This window comes from Ascaphus truei, chromosome 1 (assembly GCF_040206685.1).
Source record: "Ascaphus truei isolate aAscTru1 chromosome 1, aAscTru1.hap1, whole genome shotgun sequence".
In the NCBI taxonomy this organism is placed as follows: domain Eukaryota; kingdom Metazoa; phylum Chordata; class Amphibia; order Anura; family Ascaphidae; genus Ascaphus; species Ascaphus truei.
This window is the reverse complement of record NC_134483.1, coordinates 264351406-264372319: the sequence shown is the minus strand read 5'-3', so window position 1 is coordinate 264372319 and position 20914 is coordinate 264351406. Positions and strand designations below refer to the sequence as shown.

Below are 20914 nucleotides of genomic sequence, written 5' to 3'. Positions count from 1 at the left end.
TCGCTCCTGATTGTGGCTGCGAGGGGCTCTATAGTAAGGGCAAATAATAGCGGGGAGAGTGGGCATCCCTGTCTGGTCCCGTTCCTAATTTGAATTGGATTCGAGGGGCCCCCTGGCAATTTTATGTGGGCTGTGGGGTTATGATAGAGGGCTCTCACTCCCTCTAGATATGGGCCACTAAAACCGAACCTCCTCATAGTCTGATCTAGGAAAGTCCACTTGATTCTGTCGAATGCCTTTTCGGCATCCAGACTTAGAATCATTGCTTTTGAACCTGTGAGATGCACGTGGTCGATTATATCAATTATTTTGCGGATATTGTCGGAGGCCTGTCTTCCTGATACAAAACCCACTTGATCTTTATTTATAAGTCTAGGGAGAATAGGGTTTAACCTGTTTGCTAAGATCTTGCTGTAGATTTTGAGGTCTGTGTTTAATAGTGAAATAGGTCTGTAATTTCCACAGAGGAGTGGGTCTCTGCCCTCCTTGTGTATTATGGCAAGATTTGCCGCTGTGATAGTGGCTGGGATTGGTTCACCTTGCAGATAAGAGTTAAACATATTGAGGAGGTGAGGTGACAGGGTAGACCTAAACAGTTTGTAATAAGAGTTGGAGAACCCATCTGGTCCTGGGGCCTTGGATGGCTTGAGTGTGCTTATAGCTAGACTAAGCTCCTCTTGCGTTATCTCTTCGTTGAGTGTCTCTAACTCCTCCGGTGTTAGTGTTGGGAGGGAGCACTGCTCCAAGTAGCTAGTAATTGTTTCAAGGCTCACTGGGTCTCGGCCTGGGGGGTGGAGGTTATACAATTCGGAGTAATAATCCGCAAATTCCTGCGCTATTTCTTTTTCAGCGAATGTGACCTGTCCTTTTTTTTTCTTAATACGAGTTATCTGGGATTTAACCCTGGCTCCTCTCAGTTTGGAGGCTAGCAATCTACTTGCTTTGTTGCCTTTGTCGAAGTACTTCTGTCTAGTCCATCTGAGGGCCTTTTCGACATCTTCTAATTGGGACTGCTTGAGGGCCGCTCTAGCTAGGTTTAAGTTTTTAAGTACTTTTTTTGATATTGTGGCTTTATGCTGTTTTTCCAGTTGTGTGATTTTTTCTGTCAGGTCTTTTTGGAGTTTAAGTTTGGTTTTTTTCTTGTATGAGGCTATTGAAATTAGGTCTCCCCTTATTGTGGCTTTGTGAGCCTCCCATAGCATGGCTGGGGTGGAGACAGATCCTATATTTTGCTGGAAGTATAGTGATAATTTCTCACGTATAGTTGCCTCTGTATCTGGGCAATTGAGCATGGAATCGTTTAGCTTCCATTTATATTGTGTGTTTTTGACGAAGGGGAGAGTTAGAGTTAGATCTATGGGTGCGTGGTCCGACCAGGTGATTGATCCTATACTTGACTGGGCGGAGGCCTGGAAAACATTTCTTGTACCTAGGAAATAGTCAATCCTCGAGTAGGACTGATGAGGGGATGAGAAGAAGGTATAATCCCTTTGACCCTGGTGCTGGGCCCTCCAGATATCAACCAACGAGAATTCCTCCATAGTGTCCCTAAATTCTTTAGCTTTCTTTTGTGATTGTGTTATATACCTAGCTTGGGGGGCGGTTGGGCGTTGCTAGGGGGGGTTGATTTATCCTGCGTGTGGGAAGCTACCATATTGAAGTCCCCACCTATAATAAGAGACCCCAAGGATTGTTGCTCCAGGGACTCAAGGAGTTTTCTGAGGAAAGGGACTTGATTCTCATTGGGGGCATAGATGTTCCCCAATGTGATTGGTGTGCCAGCTAGCGTGCCCTGGACTATTAGAAATCGGCCATCCGGGTCAGAATGGGTCTTTGTGAGAGCAAATGGTGTCCCTGCTCTCATAAGGATGGCTACTCCTCGTTTCTTACTTGGGGACGAGGCAAAGTATGCCTGTGGGAATATGCTTTTAAAAGTTTTGGGTGGAGTTAGGGAATTGAAATGGGTCTCCTGAATAAGGATGATGTCTCCTTTGGATTTTTTCAGGTCTTTCAGAACTAGTTTCCTTTTCTTCGGGGAGTTAAGCCCCTTGGCGTTTATTGAGATCAATTTAATGGCCGACATTATTGTTTTTTTGGTTTTCTTCGGGGCCTTGGGCTCCAAAGCTCTTGGGATTCCCATGTCAAGAGGATTTTTTGGATCTCTGAACTCTTAGGCCTGGTCTGTCGTGCATAAGGCGGTTTGCTAGGCCTCGTGCGGGGGAGGGACTGGTGAGACACATAAGGGGCGCTAGAGGGGGATGGGGAGGGGGGAGGGGTTGGGGGGAAGACCTGGTGTGACAGAATCACCAGGGAGAGATAGGGTGGAAAGAGGGCCTGGAGTGGTCCTCTTAATTTACTGTTGGTTTTTGTAACCAACATGTGGGCTGAAGGCCCGATGGGAGAAATCCGCTGACCCCTGTACCGAGGGAGCAGGTAAGTCCGGGACGCAGACTCTCTGAAACTATAAACATCTTACCCTATCCTATTGGGTTCTCGTCAGGAAGAGTTGGCTGGGGGAGCGGAGTTGGCGGAGCGGGGGGGGGGGGGGCGGGGGCGGGGGGGAGGGGGGAGGGGAGGAGGGGGGTGGTGATAGGGGAGGGGGGTGATGATGGGGAGTGGAGGGGGGGGGGGAATGATAGTAGGGGGGGGGGGGTGATGATGGGGAGTGGAGGGGGGGGGGAATGATAATGGGGGGGGGTGATGGGGGGGGGGTGATGGGGGTGGTGATGGGAGGGGAGGGGGGAGGAAGAGGGGGGGGGGAGGGAGGATGGTGGGGGGGGATGGGAGGGGGGGGGTGGGGGGGAGGGATGGGGAGGGGGGAGGGGAGGGGGGAGGGGAGGGGGGGAGGGACGGGGGGGGGTAGTATGTTGCTCTACTTTTCCTTTTGAAGCAGATATTATTATCACTTAATGTTTATACATGCTTGAACAGATATATTTTCGTTGCTAACATTCAGGGACCTGTTCCTTTACACTGATCTTTTCAAACAACTATACATAGCATTTAGGACATAGATTCTCGTTTGAGGCTACATTCCCCCAAGCTACATACATTTCAAGCCAAAGATATGAATGCTGATTCCTGAGTGTCTAGTTTGCTTTACATAACTTTGGGGGGGGGGGGGAGGATTGGGGGAGAGGGAGGGGGAAGGGTTGGGGGGGAGGGAGAGGGAAAAAGGGGGGGGGGGTGGGGAGCGGGAAGGGGGGGGAGTGGGGGGGGGGGAGGAGAGAGGGGGAGGGGGTATGTTCCCCTACATTTTTCATTTGAGTCATATATTTGTATCCGACAATGCTTGTGCATGCATAGGGAACCATATTTAGGTTGCTAACATTCGAGAAGCTGTTTCTTTACACAAGCCATTCCACTTAGACATGCTTGGCGAGCAGTACATATACACGCGCTGAAGAATACATTCTCCCGGTCACCATACGGTTCAAGCCAGGGATTTGGTTGCTGATCTCAAAGTACCTAGCTTGCTCTGTATATCCTTGGAGGGGGGGGGTGGGGGGGGGGTGACGATGGGAGGGGGGGTGGCGATGAGAGGGGGGGGTGGGGAGGGTAAGGGGGAAGGGGGGTATGTTGCTCCCTGTTTTCCTTTTGAGACAGGTATTATTATCACACATAATATTTATACATGCTTAGTGAGATATATTTTCGTTGTTAGCATTCGGGGACCTGTTTAATAGGGCTTGGATTCTTGTTTGAGGTAACATTCCCAAGTTAACATGCAATTCAAACCAGGGATATGAATGCTGACTCCTGAGTGTCTAGTTTGCTTTGCATGACCTTGGGGGGGGTGGGGGAGGGGTTGGGGAAAGGGAGAAGGGGGGGGGGGTATATTCCCCTACATTTCCTCTTTGGACCATATATTTGTATCAGACAATGCGTGTGTATGCGTAGGGAACTATATTTAGGTTGCTAACATTCGAGAGGCTGATCCTTTGCATAAACCATTCCACTTAGACATATTTGGCAGAGATTACATACACGCGCGCTTGCGAGTACATTCTCCCGGTCACCGTACGGTTCAAGCCGGGGATGTGATTGCTGACCCCTAAGCACATAGCTTGCTCTGCATTACCTTGGGGGGGGGGGGGGGGGGGCGGGCGGCGGATGTACTCTCCCACATCTCTCAATTGGGACACATATTTCCATCTCATTGTATGTATATTTGCATCAAGTATTACATTTACGTTGTTAACATTCGGGGGCCCGCTCTCCCACCCGGACCACCCCACATAATCAATTCTGACAGATAGCACATACATGTGCTCCTGGGAGTATATTCTCCCGGCCAACCTTCAGTTCAGGCCAGAGGGATGGCTGATGACTTCTGAGTATATAATTTTCTTTGCGCTATCTTGGGGGGATGGGGGGGGGGGTGTGAGGGGGGGAAAATAGGAGGGGGGGGAGGAGGAGTGTGGGGCGGTGGGGTGGGGTGGGGGGGGATGGGGGACCGGAAGTTCTGTTAAGTTCGGATGGAATGCTGGCCCGGGGGGGGGGGGGGGCAGCAGGACCCGGAGGTGCAGTACTTACTGTTCGGAAATTTCCATCACGATGTGGTGGGTCCCATCACCCCCCCCCCCACCCCCCAGACTTAAGCCTTCGGGGCCATGCTGGCCTCCCGGCTGTGCTGCATCCGAACCGGGTGCACTGCCTCCGCAGGTTGGGGATGTTGACGAGGAAATAACTTAACCAGGATTAAAACTTTGTGGTTGGTTTTCCACGAACTTCAACGGGGGGGGGAGGGGGTGCCGGATCGTGGACCTCTGGTTTCCCTTGCTGTTAGGCTGTGCTCTCAATAGTGTAGTGGGAAGACCCACGTTGCTGGCGTTGAGGAGTATCATAGGGAAGCGGGCAGCGTCGGGTCGAGATCTTCTTCACGATCGGTCCCCTCAGCGTCTGGGCGTCTTGCGATGTGTTGAGACCTCCCTTCTTCCCGGTTCAGCGTTGTTATCTTCCTCCTCACCCTGGGCTGAGGCTTGGTGGTAGTCTTGTGTCCACGCCGTTGGCGGGGTCAGACCCAAGGCCCGCGTGAACTGGGCCATATCCTCGGGATGTCTTATTGTGAGGTACTTGCCTTTGTTGCTGGCTGTGAGTTTAAAGGGAAACCCCCAACGATACCTTATCTCGTTATCCCTCAGGAGGTTCGTTAGGGGCTTCATCTCCTTTCTCCGCAACACCGTTTTGCTGGAGAGATCACTGAAAACTTGAAGCTTTTCATTGAGGTAGGTAAGGGATTCTTTCTCCCTGCATGCTTGGAGTATGTTGTCTTTTGCAGAATAGCTATGCAGCCCTACTATAACATCCCGCCTTCTTCCGGGGTCTTCAGATCTGGGGCCTAAGGCCCTATGGGCCCGATCTATTTCTAAGTCCCCATCTTGAAGTGAGTCACTCACGAATTTAAACAGGTCCCGGAGGTATTGGCGGAGGAGGCCAGGGAGAATTGTCTCAGGGATATTGCGTATTCGGAGGTTTTGCCTCCTATCCCTGTTCTCCTGGTCCTCCAATCCGTCTTTAAGCAGGGCGATCTCCTCTCGGAGCCTGAAGACCTCGTTTTCCACCTTTGTCTGGCGTGAGTGGGTCTCCTCCATTTCGCCTTCGAGCGTGGCGGTTTTATCCGCTAGGCCATTAATTTGCTGTGTGAGGTCGTGAACCGCCGCTTTTATCTCCGTTTGGAGGGATGTATGGAGTCTTGTGTGTTGAGCCGCCATCAGCTCCTCCATGTAAGCCCTGGTTAGAGGCTGCTCCTGTGTAGCGGTCTCTTTGGCTCTAGTTGTCTTACTCTGAGCCGCTTCTTTATCACGTGCGCCTCCGCCATCTTGCGTAGTAGGCTGCTGTTCAGGGCTCTTCTGCTGCGGGGAGAAGTACTTCGTCACAACCTGTGCCGCCGGCTTCTTTGACTGTCTAGACATCCCACCGTTACTTCCCCCGTTTGTGGGTGTTCAGTTTGGACCGAAATTTCAGGTGGAAGGGTGATTATTTCAAAGTTTAATCGTGAGAGTCTGCGGAGCTCCCAGGCTGCTACTCCATTCCAGTCGACGTCACCGGAAGTCTCTCGGCTGTAGAGAGTTTAATGTGTATATCCAATGGGCCTCTCTCTGATGCAAGATCTTAATTCTATCACCTCCCCGAGGGGGTAATGCAATATGTTCAATGGCACAACATTGAAAATTCTCCACAGAACCCAACGGACACATATTGAAATGCATTGGTACCGGAGGTGTCATGTCGTGATTCTTAATAAGTCTAAGGTGTTCCATGATGCGGATTTTTAGAGCTCTACTTGTTAGCCCTACATATTGTTTATTACATCCGCATTTTAGTAAGTAAATCACAAAATTAGTCTGACATGATATAAAGGTTCTGATAGGGAATCTACGTGTTTCATCATGGTTTGAAAAGTGTTTTGTCTTAAGCATATTCGGACAGATTTTACAGTGTCCACATTTGAATGAACCAATTAGTTTTGGAAATAGAGACAGTTTTGTTCTGTTACGGTTAGTTGGTTTTAGCATACTGGGTGACAAAAAATTACCAAGTGTAGCTGCCTTGCGAAACACTACTTTAGGGCCTACACAGACCATCTTGCGCAGCAAGGGGTCCAGAGATAGTGTGGCCCAGTGTTTGTGTATTATTGCTTTAATGCAATTGGCTTGCTCACTATAGTTCGTGACAAAAAAGGGGGTTTCAGTGTCCTCGACTTGAGTGCCCTGTTTTTTCCGGCTAACATTCATATTTATGAGCCGTTCCCTGTCTGTATCTAACGCATTCTGATATGCCAGATCTAGATCTTTGATGTCATATCCCCTTGACAGGAATCTCTCCCTCATCTCGTTCGCCCTGTGGACAAAGGACTCCAACGTGGAGCAGTTCCTGCGTAACTGCAGAAACTGCCCCTTCGGAATACCTCTAACCAGAGGGCGAGCGTGACAGCTTTTTGCGTGAAGCAATGAATTCCTGGCATTTTCTTTCCTGAAAATATCTGATTGGATTTTATTCTCTAAATCAAAATACAAATTCAAATCCAAAAATTGTATTTGGTGTTTGTAGTATGTGTGAGTAAATCTCAGATTGAGTGTATTGTTAGCCAGGTATTCAAAAAACTTCAAAAGCTCTGCCTCCCCACCACTCCAGATCAAAATCAGATCATCAATGTAGCGCTTGTAAAATGCCACATGATGTCTGAATGGATTGGAATCTCCAAACACGTGGGACATCTCCCACCAACCCATGAATAGGTTGGCGTAGGAGGGGGCAAATGACGTCCCCATGGCTGTCCCACGTGTTTGGAGATAAAACTGGTGATCAAACAGAAAATAATTGTGCGTGAGTGAGAACTTGATACTATCTAAAAGAAAAGCTACATGTGCTGGAGAAAGGGTGGAGTGATTGTGCAAAAAGAATTCAGTGGCAGTAAGGCCATGTTCGTGCTTGATAATATTATATAGGGAAGCTACATCTAGGGTGACCCAGATGTAGTGTGAGTGCCAAGTGATGGGTGTTAAGAGTGATAATACATGTTTGGAGTCTATGATGTGTGAAGGTAATGAGTGAACAAGTGGCTGTAAATAATGGTCTATATATTGTGAAAGGTGTTCACCAAGTGAGCCTATACTAGAGATGATGGATCTACCCGGGGGTGCAACCAGTGTCTTGTGAATTTTGGGTAAGTGGTGGAAGATGGGTGTGATGGGATCTGGAGTGGTGAGGAAGTCTCGCTCATTGGGTGAGAGAACATGTAACATCTCACCTTCATCCAAGAGATCCAAAAACTCTCTGCTGAATAGGGGGGTGGGATCCCCGTCAAGGGTACGATAGGCTTCCGGGTCACCCAGCTGACGCTGCGCCTCTGCTACATAATATTCTCTGTCGAGCACCACAGTAGCGCCACCTTTGTCCGCCTTTCTAATAAGAACAGAATCATTGTCAATTAGTGATTTTAAAGCTGCCCTTTGTTCCACAGTTAAATTGTCCCGCTGAGGTCCCCTAGTTCCTATGCCTTTGGCCAGGAGCGACAGATCTCTTTCAATGCCTTTTTGGAAGATATCAATGTACTGCCCCCTCATGAATGAGGGGTAGAACACGGATTTCTTTTTGAACCCAGAATTGGTACTACCGAGAAAATCTATTGGGTCATCTATTGTGTTATTTTCATTGAAGAGGTCTATGAGATCCTGCTCTCTGCACTGGTCTTCAAAACCTAGGGGAATTGGGACAACAGGGTTAGTGTCAAATATGGGTAACATTGTATTGGGATTGTTGTTCCTAGAGGAAAAAAATCGTTTCAGGGTTAATTTACGTGTGAATTTAAACACGTCCACCATAGTTGAAAACAAATTGAATTGAGTACTGGGTGCAAAAGATAGTCCAAGGTGCAAAATGGACAGTTTGCACCTTGGACTATCTTTTGCACCCAGTACTCAATTCAATTTGTTTTCAACTATGGTGGACGTGTTTAAATTCACACGTAAATTAACCCTGAAACGATATGTCTATGTCCCCCACATGTCTATTCAAACAGATATATACAGAAAGCAAAATTCTAGAAATACGCTTCTAAAGGCTCAAAGTTGTCACCCACGATCTTTGATCAAAAACATCCCAGGGGCCCAATTTTTGAGGTTGAAGCGAATTTGCTCTGATCATGAGGTCTTTCTGTTGAGGGCTAGAGAAATGTCCGACAGATTCCTAGAAAGGGGTTACTCTGCTCAGGACATTAACGCTGCATTTAATAGAGCTGATTCCATGGATAGAAGCACACTCATACGCAAAAAAACAAAAAATTGCAAAACCAAAATTGAGAAAAATCAATCAATACTTTCCAACAATGTGAATAGTCCAATGTTTATTAGTACATTCAATAGTCAGTCACAGCAGATTTGCAACATTATTGCCAAACATTGGCACACGCTGTCACTGGATAATGACATCCGTGATATTGTGAAAAGTGGCCCCAAATTTTCTTACCGCAAAGCCAAAACACTAGCCTTTCATTTGTCTCCTAGCATGTTTCAATCTGGTTCTAATGTTTCCAACGTTAAAAGCATACCAAAAGGTTTCTTCAAATGCGCCATTGCTCCATGTGCAGATATGCAGTACAGACAAGATACATTTCATATAATGAAGATCGTAATAAATATTACATCCAAACGTTCCTTAATTGTAATATTACCCATGTAATATATGTCCTACAATGTACTTGTGGTCTCAAATATGTGGGTCGCACTACTAGACCCCTCAAAACCAGAATTGCAGAACATGTACGACTGATCAGAAAGAGAGATCTGAATCACCCGGTATCCAGACATTTTTCTACATGTTCTGCTGGAAATCTCAATTATTTCACCTTCAAAGCCATAGAACATATACCATGTCACCCTAGAGGTGGGAACAGGGAAAATGCACTTAATAAAAAAGAGATGTATTGGATATACACTCTCAACACTCTCCATCCCCATGGAATCAACGTTGACTGGGAGTTGAAACACTTCCTTATGGGTTAACCGGATGGGGAGTTTTTGAGAGTGTGTTTCTGTATGCATCTTATGCATTTTTCAATTTATTACAGTTTAGTACACAATTGGATTCACCAATTTTGCATATTTCTCCATGAGTTATGAACAATGTATAGTTGCATTTATCCTTATAGTTGGCACCCATTGTGCCTATTTCATACATCAGTTTATATAATTGTTTTGTCATTCTCCCCAGAGTTACAATTTCATGACTTTTTGATTCTTTAAACCTTTATTAATTTTTATTTTATATGGTATACTGTACCTTGATATCATAGATGCTGCAATTCACTGTTTGTGATTTTAATCTATATGTTACCTTGTATTGTCTACTTATTATTTTTATTAATGTTGTTGATCAATCATACACACTGCAGTCTGTATAGGGTCCTCCCAATACCAATTATACAACTCACTGATTGCAATTGCCTGTTTACAATTATGTGTTGACCAATCAGGATAAGAATCTGTGTATATATCTGACTTCAGTGTGAGAGACCTTTACTCTTTGATAAAGTTCCACACAGGAACGATACGCGTCAGAGTGGTTCTCTGTGATGCGCAGCATTCTAGTTTAATAAAGCTGTTTTTAATCATCCACGTTTGCGGCTGAGTTCCTGTTGCAGTGACCACCTACAAACCACGAACATTCTTTTACTTCATTCCTTGGTGGAGCACGCAGGCTACTACACAGAGCTGGGAGCTGGTCTTTACTTTCCCTTTCCTGATGACTGCGTCTGGATCCGCCCCTTGCATTTGTTCCAGGGATACCCAGGATCGCTGATTTGGCGGCGCATGCCACATCCATCCACAGCATAGCTGTCGGCCCTCGGGGATGACGTCACATACCAGCGCGACGCCCGAGGGGACCGGCCAGGCACGGGCAGTGAACACACCGGGTTGGGCCAGTGCAGCAGGTGACAGTATCGTGAGTACACGGGAGGGGTAGCTTATGGTTGCCTCTCTCCCTGTCTCTAACTATTCCCTGTGCAACAGCCCCCCACCCAGGTCTTATTCTCTTATCTTGCCGTATGCTTTGGCTGCCGGTTCCCCTCATACAGGATCTTTATGCCTGTGTAGCGGCCATCCTTGTTCTCACATATGTCAGAGACTGCTTTCATAGCACACCCAGATTTACCCGTGGATTTTTTGGAGCACCGGACAATACGGGGTTCATTCCCCCACAACCACTATTCCATTAACAGTTTACTTGTAGGATCATGTGATATGGGGAACATGTCAACAGGCTTAGGCATTGAGGGGGTTAATGTTTTAATCTTTTATGCCGTTTTCGCGGGCTTTTTTTGTACTTAATCAGGCAGCTTCCGCTTCTCCCCACTCCAAGACGAAGCCCTATCTGTGAGGGTGAAACGCGTAGAGGGGGAGAATGCGGTGTTAGCCCTTGTGTGTATTACCAATAAAGTTTGTTGAAGAACTCCAGGAGCCTCTCTGATTCAGACATGCGCAGTTGCGCCGAATCCACCATTGTTTCCTGACTACATCAAGACGGTGGCACGCAGGAGCAGCCGAGGAGAGCGGGTCCCAGACCGGAGATGCAGGTGAGGTGAGTTAACAATTATCCCCCTGCACCGGTCGATACTGTGGCCAAACGGAGCTCCCTCGTGTTATGCCCCAGTGTCTGATATTATCAGATCGCTGCACTGCACACGGAAGCGCAGGACAGACTCTTTGACATTTGATTGATCCTAATTGGATAAACAAAAAGAAGAGAATTAGATCTTATGTAGAGAGAGGGCGAGAAATCAGTGTTTTCCTTTTTTTTCTTTTTTGCATTACATTCAAACTGTCCACTTCCAAAGTGTCAGTAGAGCAGGTGCAGTAATCAGTCCTTAAGTATCTAAATGTTAATGCGATATGATTAGTAACAATTTGCAAGTCAATTGCTGTATCAACATTGTTCTTTTACTTTTTCATTTTTTTTCTTGTCATATCATAATATACAATTTTTCCATTAACCTACTAGTAATGCCATTTTGTGCAAAGCTCATATTAAAATTATTACAAAAAATACTAGTGTTATAGTTGTATACATAATACAAAAGCCTAAAGGGAAAATGTAGCAAGTTAACAAGTCATTTAATTGTAATGAGATTCTTTTAGAATGCTAATTTACTCTATTTGTAATGAGAGTAGTCTTATGCTCAATATTTACCATACACAGCATATCAAACACAGCGGTTACTATGATTTATTTTTTGGTACCCTCAAAACTCTATTGTATCGTATGATCTACTATTACTGAAGGTTTGGCCGCTAGGATACTAATTTAATGGGTAAATCTGTTTTTTTACCATCATCCCACCCTCTGACATTTAGAAAACATATATATTACTTGTTACTATAAAAGTTTCTTTTGCATCAATTATAAAATCCTTCTGTCATTTATTTATGTTCCTTCTCTGATCTTAGTATCCTTGATCTGACTGCTCTGAGGCTATAGCCTTGATAACTTACTGTAAATTATGATTGGAACTCTCTTCTCAGTGAAACCAAATTCATCAAGATTTCAATTCAGTCACAAGGAAAAATTATACCACTGGCTTACCAGATACAATTACCCTCTAAGGCGTGTAATATAGTGCGTGCGTGCGCTACCGTGCGCACATCAATTAGAATTGGCTGTATCCAGGCCTGACGTTCTATACTTCAGCCTCACGCGCACACAGCAGTGAGCATTGAGCCGGCAGATAGGAGAAAAGACCCGAAAAGTATCTTTATTGAAAAAAAAAAAAAAGTGCCCCATGATTAATGTTTGTTAGTTAAAAAGTGAAAAAGTAACACTTCAATTCATGAATATTACTCACCGTAATTTACTTTTCTTGGTTTATAGCCACAACCAGCTTCACTATTCAAGGCCAGTAACCATCCTCGCACTGATGAGACCAAAAAGGTCAAAACAGCTTTCTGTGAGTACAGTAGGTTTACTGGCCATGCAGATCTTTAATCCAGGCCTTGCTGTAAAAACTTTGCTAAATAGGCATAAGCTTATAAAACAATAAAAAAAATCAGTCTGAATTTAAGGCTACGCTTATAGTGCCAGCGACAGCGACGCTGATGTCACGCTGCGGTCGCTGGAAAAATCAAATTGAAGTGACTTCCAGCAATCGCTATCAATCCGTCGCTCCGTTATGCCGTCGCGTCACTCCTACCATAAGCACATGCGATGGCTTCAATACATTTGGTTTGAAGGGACGTCGCATCGCTGTCGCCAGCACTATAAGCGCAGCCTAACCCTGCAGTAGGGGAACAAATATAAATAAACCCACACTAGAAAATATATTATCAGCCCCTGTGTACATGAAGGCATGAACATTGGGGGAGTGGGTATGGCCTTATTATAAGTGGTGGGGGGAGGGGGGGGTTTGCTTTTGTTTTTTTGTTCAGTAGTTCTAGGCATTCTAGAAAATAAATATACTTGTCCCAATAATAACAGCTAGTTAATACATGAAGTGCTTATTGCATATTTGGTATATTGTCCGTAAAAAACAAATTATTTCAGATATTTGTCTAAACTATTCTACCCGTTGTGTCTTCTGTGACGCATGTTCCAATTTACTAATTCAACACAGCCCACCAAATGCCTGACATGCTCTAATCACTTTTTAGGAAAATGTTACTTTAGCTGGAAAAGTAGAAGTAGAACTTTCTTTGGTTATATGACAATACACTACTATTCATCATTGATAAATGATATAATTTCTACAAAAGTAGAAATTCAAAATTAGTTCCTGGATTTGCATTTGCACCCTTTCAGTATTAGACAGGACATGTACTTATTTATCTGGACCCAGTTCTTATCAAATTCAAGGCACCAGGTCGCCATGGCACCTAAAATGTATGCTTTGGCATGTGGGACCATCATCACTCTATTCAAAGCACTATGGGGCAGGACTTTGGGAAGTTGTACACCAACACAATCCTTCTACATGTGTAGCCTCTCTGACTGAGCAGTTTTTCCCCAGCTGCCCTAAATATAGGTTTCTGGCCTGACCTTGCACGAGGGTGTTAGACTTTGTGGGGGTTCTTACCTTTATTGTGGAAGTTATGGAGATCATTTGGAATTTGGGGTCTGCGGTCAATGGGAGGAGTCATTGACAAAGTTATGTATTATCACTCGGTTGTTCAGAGTTCGGTACTGGTTTATTGAGGGTTTCTGTATTAGTCATTTGGAGTTTTGCGGGGTTGTATATCATTAGAGGTGTCTGAATTGGTCACAGAGTGTGTGTATTATAATTGGAGGTCTGTCTTGGTTATTGTAAGGGAGCTCAAGTACTGCCACCACCATTCAAGAGCTGTCTCCTATACATTTAGGATGGCGGACTTCTTTGAAATATTTTCAGGTACAACAGCCCTTTGGCCATGACAGCTGCATGCATTCTTGGAAGTATCGTGTTTTTAGTCTGAGATGTGTGCATTGTGCATGCAAAACACCAACATAACTTTAACATCCCATATTGGACCTGTAAAAGGTCTCACAACCTACAACCAAGCTACACTTCTCCAGGACCAATAATATCAGCTACTGTACTGAAAGTATCTAAAATGAGTGATCTTAAGGAGGCTGGAGATAAATAGTATCATTTTGTCTTGCAACATTTTCATTGAAAGTGAGTTTATTCCCACCAAACATGACCTTCATGTTTTTATAAACTTTTTAGTAGGCAAAAATGTAAGAAAAAAATTGCAATACAATAACAGAATAAGAATTTGTAAGAACGGAGAACATATAAAATAAACATATGTTTAATATGAAAAATTATATAAAATCAAAAACATAAATTAACATGGATAAATTAGATTAAGAAAATAACATTTGCTGCTTCAATGTATGACTAGGAGAGGGAGGGTAACTGTATGAAAATAATTTATTCAAATAAAATCATCACAAAGGAAGGGTTGTATTGTAGTTTTTTACTTGGATTAATTGTTGTTATTTGCGACAAGTCTTTTTTTTTAGAAAATGTGCTAAAGTGTAGATCTGGAATGGGTTTACTTAGTATTGCTATATACAGGCATACCCCACATTAACGTACGCAATGGGACCGGAGCATGTATGTAAAGCGAAAATGTACTTAAAGTGAAGCACTACCTTTTTTCCACTTATCGATGCATGTACTGTACTGCAATCGTCATATACGTGCATAACTGATGTAAATAACGCATTTGTATCAGGCTCTATAGTCTCCCCGCTTGCGCACAGCTTCGGTGCAGGTAGGGAGACGATATTGCTGTTCAGGACGTGCTGACAGGCGCATGCGTGAGCTGCCATTTGCCTATTGGGCGATATGTACTTACTCGCGAGTGTACTTAAAGTGAGTGTCCTTAAACCGGGGTATGCCTGTAGTGCATGAGCCTCTAGAAACATCAGTTTCTATTAGTCAATTAATCAGTTTGTAAATGTCCATTAGGGTGGATAGTTTAGGGCATGCCTACCATGTTTGCAGGTTCACATTCCCTCCAACAGAGGGGCCATGACCTTCATTTTTTATTAACGTTTCTTAACATATGGCACAATAACTTCAGCTAATGTACTCTTTTGCTCAAATCTAAATTGGAAAAAGCAGGCTCCTAAACAGATTTCATAATCACATCTATTTTGTACCATAATCAACAAAAGACAATGTCTTGTTATCAAAACAATTATAAGAAAATTCTTCATTAAATATAAAATGTACCAGTTGATTATACATTTTGGAGTAAAATGCAATGTTAGCTTATCTCTCTTTGGAAATACACAAGTACATATTTTTTCTGTTTTACATTTTATGGTATCTCCTACAATAATTTTTTCAGTTTAAAATATCCAAAGATGATGCAATCTCCATCTGTTCCGTTTAACATAACATACCGTTATAGTAGCATTTGGCTGTTTCCCTCACTTTTAAACTCTGTTCTCCATTGGTATACTTAGGCTTTTTTTTTAATATTACATAGTTACATAGTAGATGAGGTTGAAAAAAGACGTACGTCCATAAAGTTCAACCTATGCTAAATTTAGACAACAGATACTATATCCTATATCTATACTTACTTATTGATCCAGAGGAAGGCAATCAAAAAACCCCAGAGTCATATCATCAATGATATCTCATAAGGGGAAAAATAAATTCCTTCCTGACTCCAAGAATTGGCAATCGGATTAATCCCTGGCTCAACATCCTTCCCATGTATACTTATTTGGTATATCCCTGTGTACCTTTCCTTTCTAAAAAGATGTCCAAACTTTTATTGAACAAATCTATTGTATCTGCCATCACAGTCTCCATGGGTAATGAATTCCACATTGTAACTGCCCTTACTGTAAATAATCCTTTCCTTTGTTGCTGGTGAAATCTCCTTTCCTCCAACCTTAAGGGATGGCCCAGAGTCCTTTGTTCTGCCCATGGGATGAATAGTTCTTTTGAAAGCTCTTTGTATTGTCCCTGAATATATTTGTATATAGTTATCATATCCCCTCTTAGACGCCTCTTTTCTAATGTAAATAAATCTAATTTAGCTAGCCTCTCCTCATAAATTAGATTGTCCATCCCCTTTATTAATTTTGTGACTCTTCTCTGCACTGTCTAGTTCCATAATGTCTTTTCTTAGGATTGGTGCCCAAAATTGTACTCCATATTCAAGGTGTGGTCTTACTAATGCTTTGTAAAGGGGCATAATTATGTTTACTTCCCTTCCATCCATTGCCCGTTTGATGCAAAATAAGATCTTGTTTGCCTTTGCAGCTACTGAATGACTTTGGCCACTATTGCTAAGCCTGCTGTCTACAAGCACTCCTAAATCCTTCTCCTTCAAGGATTCCCCCCAATTTATCCCCATTTAATTTGTAATTCGCCTTTTTATTCTTGCATCCCAAATGCATAACCTTACATTTATCTGTATTAAACCTCATCTGCCATTTACCTGCCCAGGTTTCCAGTCTCTCCAAGTCCTTGTGAAGAGAAATTATATCCTGCTCTGATTCTATTACCTTACATAATTTAGTATCATCAGCAAAGATGGAGACTTTGCTCTCGATCCCAACCTCAAGGTCATTAATAAACAAGTTAAAAAGCAGGGGTCCCAGTACCGATCCCTGAGGTACTCCACTCACGACTTTAGCCCAACCTGAAAAAGTTCCATTTATGACAACCCTCTGTTGTCTGTCCTTTAACCAGTTTTCAATCCAGGTGCATATATTATTACTGAGTCCAATTTTCTTTATTTTGTACACCAACCTCGTGTGAAACCGTATCAAAAGCCTTGCAATATGTGAATATCTTATTTCATGTCTAGGTTGTTTAACATTGTTTTCCAAATTGGGTAAAGATTTTCAACTGAAAGTGTTTATTATGATTAATAAACATTTACTTTTAATGCTATTTTTATGCTACAACATTATTTTATACATGTTTCTGTTTTACTACATACAGTAATTCCTCCTTATATAATGCATTGCAGGGATAGTGCTTTAGTATACTTTTCTTGACACCTGAGAAAATAATGTTTGTTGCAGGACTTAGACAAGTATTTTGGGAATAATGTACCTATGTTGACTGGACATGTGCCATGGTATGGTGGAGCCACATTATTCTTTTTGGGATTATTTGTATAAAGTAAATCCAAGTTGAAAGATTAAATCAATAATAAATATAGTACTTCAAGACGAATCACAAAAAATACAAGTGGAAATGCTCTGCCTTCTATTACTTTAATGAAATGATTGAAATTAGTGCAGCCAGCAGGTAATTGAAGCAATGGTTTCTAACTGTATGCCAATCTCCAGTTTTGGTATATTTTACTTAGCATGCATTTCTTGTGGTCACTATATTACTGTATAGTCAGGCTTCATTTGCTGCATTTTCAGTGTATCGTATGCAGTTATTGCAGTATCAGTTATTTTTGGTGTCATTGCTTTTGAATTCCAAAATCAAATTGTCAGTCTTGATTGTTAGAATAATATTATTACTAACATGGCCAAAATAAAAATATACATTATAACATTAAAGTCTGTCCCACTGAATTACGTTTTTTCTCTTTTTAAACTGCCAGTGACTGCACCTGGACTCTAGGAAAAGAGTCACTTGGACAACACGGCAGCATGGGGAGGAAAATTGGATAGAAAAGGGAAGCACTACGAATCAGGTCAGAATTAAACACAAAGAAACATGCACACATGGGAACTAAGATAATATACAGTGCACACAGATTTGGGGGCATAAAAAATGATGGCAAAGACCATGACTACCCTATTCAATATACAGGGTTATTGGCACATTATATATACACACATCACTAAAAATGATACTGAACAGTATACTGAATTGGGGCATACACCTTTGTTTAATATGGTGTTAAGATTTAAAATGCATTTTGAAAAGTGAGCTACATTCATTTGACAACATTTTGTAAATCTAAAGAGACTGTTCCTGAAAATCTAAACAATTTTAAAAATGCGCAAAATATAGATTTAATCAATTTACTGATTGGAGATCTGTGGCACACGAGTGCAAGCCAAAATTTGGGAAGCCGCAAGACGAGTGATGTGAATGCGATCACATACCGGTGAACAAGATCTCCCTTAGAAAATTAGCAAAGTGCCAGGATGTTCAAAGGATATTACCAGGGCCACCTAAATCTATTAGATATCATAGGTTACTCAAGATATGAAGAATTTAAGAATAGTTTCCACTATTTCAATAGTTTTTACGTAAACAGTTTTACGTTTGACTGTAAGAGTTTGAATGCTAGTCCTTTTGTAATGATTTACATCTTCTATTTGAACTTGTTTTAGTACTTCACTGACAAAGTTTGATTGCCTCTAATCACCCGTGAGACAGAGATTTTTTTTTAAGCCAATTGCTAGTCTATCTAATTTTAATGGTTTCAATTTAATTAACAACTTTTGCACACATGTTGAAAGCTCACAAAAAAGTAAACATATCTTATGCAATATTTTTTTGTTAATTGAATTACAAGACACTGCAGTTCTCCCTGGAACTCGTAATAATACGTTCACTGAAAGTGTTTCAATTCTCAGACTGTTGTAATTAAGTAATAATCCCCGAAGAACAGGGCATTACTGGCCAATAATGCCCTTGCTGGAAGAGTTAAAGGCTCGAGGCGAAGCCGAGGGACTTAACCCAACCTGGGCATTATTGGCCAGTATTGCCCTGTTCTGAGGGGATTATTACTTTTATAGGCTAAATGTAGGCTTGTTACATAAATAATAGACACTTTTGAATAGTTATATAGATTTTTTTTATTAAAATAAAATTATAAATACATTAAAGTACCTCTATATACACTTACACTGCAGCTATCTATATCCACACACTGCCGCCCCCTCTGTGTATACACACGCAACAGCTTCTCACACTCTCATACTACAGCTCTACACACACACACACACACACCAGCTCTACACACACACACACACACACACACACACACACACACACACACACACACACACACACACACACACACACACACACACACACACACACACACACACACACAAACACACAAGACAGCAGCTCTATATGCACACACACACACTGCTGCTACACACAAACTCTATAGCTACACCCAAACTCTGCTTTGCTGCTACACACACATACAACACAACAGCACCACAAACACAAGTTGCTGCTACACACAAACTCTGCAGCTACACCCACAAATGCTGCTGCTGCTGACACACTGACACACACTAGACAGAAACTGCAGCTACAAACAAACTCTGCAGACAGACACTTACTTTACAGCTACAAATACACTCTCACTCGTCTCACTGTGTGTGGCGTGGAGGGAACGGGAGCAGTCACTGCCTGGATGCTGCCTCCTGACCAATCCCCTGCCCTCTTTCAGAGCTGTTCTGACAAAGGAAAAGCTGATTGACTAGAAATAAAAACTTGGCAAGCTGCCAAAAATTCCGGGCATTACTGAATGAATAATGTCCGGAATTTTAACCAGTCAGAGAGCAGGCATTTCAATAATGCCCGGAAATGTACAGCTTTAGCCTATAATTCATGTTAGTAGTCTCACTACTGAGTAATGAACTAGTCCTTTAATAAATAGTATGCGGTTTTCTGATTAAATTCTGGGTAATTATACCACCCTTAACTATGTATATTTTAGCATAAACTTAACAATATTCCTTAAATTTCACTTCATAAAGAGCATTGATAACAAACCCTAACCTTAGTGCGTTCTGCTTAAAATGCATGATACATAGTGATAATTCATTATTTTAGGATAACTAATGCTCAAATCAAAGACTAAACTAAGAATAAAGTTCTTATTTTATGAGATCTGGATACACTGCTATTGTTGTTTACCATGAAAATACACATGTAAAGCAATTTGCATTGAGCCGTTATATTTGGTTTAACTATGTACAGGTTATGGTTAACTAAACGATATAAATGTTAAGTTTATTAAACTACAAATTATAAGGCAATGATGAAATATTATAGACTGTTATCTATAGAAGAGCAGCGTACTTGGCAACCAAGTTGCTGAGTAAATATGTGTGCAGTATGAATTCTATCCTGTGACGTCTTCTTAGATATATTTTCCGAAATGTGACAACCTGCAGTTATTCCAAAAGCCCTCTTTGGCAGTAGGAGACTTTCTGAACACAAACTATTGGTAGATTGACAGGTCGAGCCAAAATGTCATGTTAAGCTTAAGTCCATGTCATTGAGCGTAGCCTCAAGTTGTCAAAAACTGAGGTTAGTACAGTACTTTAAAGGAGACTCAATTCTAATATTGTTTTTATTTTTAAATATTAGCTAGATGCTTCCTTCATGTGTTCTGGTTCAGCACACGCAATATTTGTGACAAAATGTAAGTGGAAAGTATGTATAAAGATAAGATATTTTGCCTAAGTGTGCAGAATGGAACGTAATACATTTATTGAATAATGCCTAAGTGTCAGTTTTTTGGCAAATTCTCTTTTGCTGGGGTGCGCAAACTGGGGGGCGCAAGGTTTTCCAGGGGGGCGTGGTGGTTACAGAAGTCCCATGCTCTCGCCCAAGGCATTTAAATTAAATGCTGGGTCACTGTGCAAGGCCTCTAACTTCCCCTACCTGGTCTTCGGCAATGCATCACCATGGTAACCCGGCATTAAATGACGCCGCGTGGTCACGTGATGTCACGATGCCATGGTGCTGTGGGGTCACATGACCCCCACAGCATAATTTGACGCCGGAGCTGAGCAGAGAGGCGCGAGCAGGGGAGGAGAGCAGGCAGGAGGGCGCAGGGAGAAAATGTTGCGCACACCTGCTCTATTGTGACAATTGTCTCGCAGTGTATTTTAGAATAGTGATACTGTTGAACATGTTGGACAACTGAATGCATTTTAACATAGATAGTATGGTGACATTTTTATG

General features: G+C 42.6%; 1 protein-coding gene across 15 annotated transcripts in view; it reads left to right on the top strand.

Moving 5' to 3' along the window:
• ADGRL3 (adhesion G protein-coupled receptor L3) overlaps window positions 1–20914 on the top strand; it is a 2053745-nt gene that overhangs the window by 92299 nt on the left and 1940532 nt on the right. For 13 of the 15 annotated variants that reach the window (XM_075603400.1, XM_075603438.1, XM_075603456.1 and 10 more), the window contains exon 2: window positions 17568–17660. The exons of the other annotated variants lie outside the window; for them this stretch is intronic. The gene's annotated coding sequence lies outside the window, so the exon portion shown is untranslated. The remainder of the gene's footprint in view (window positions 1–17567; window positions 17661–20914) is intronic. 15 annotated transcript variants of the gene reach the window in all.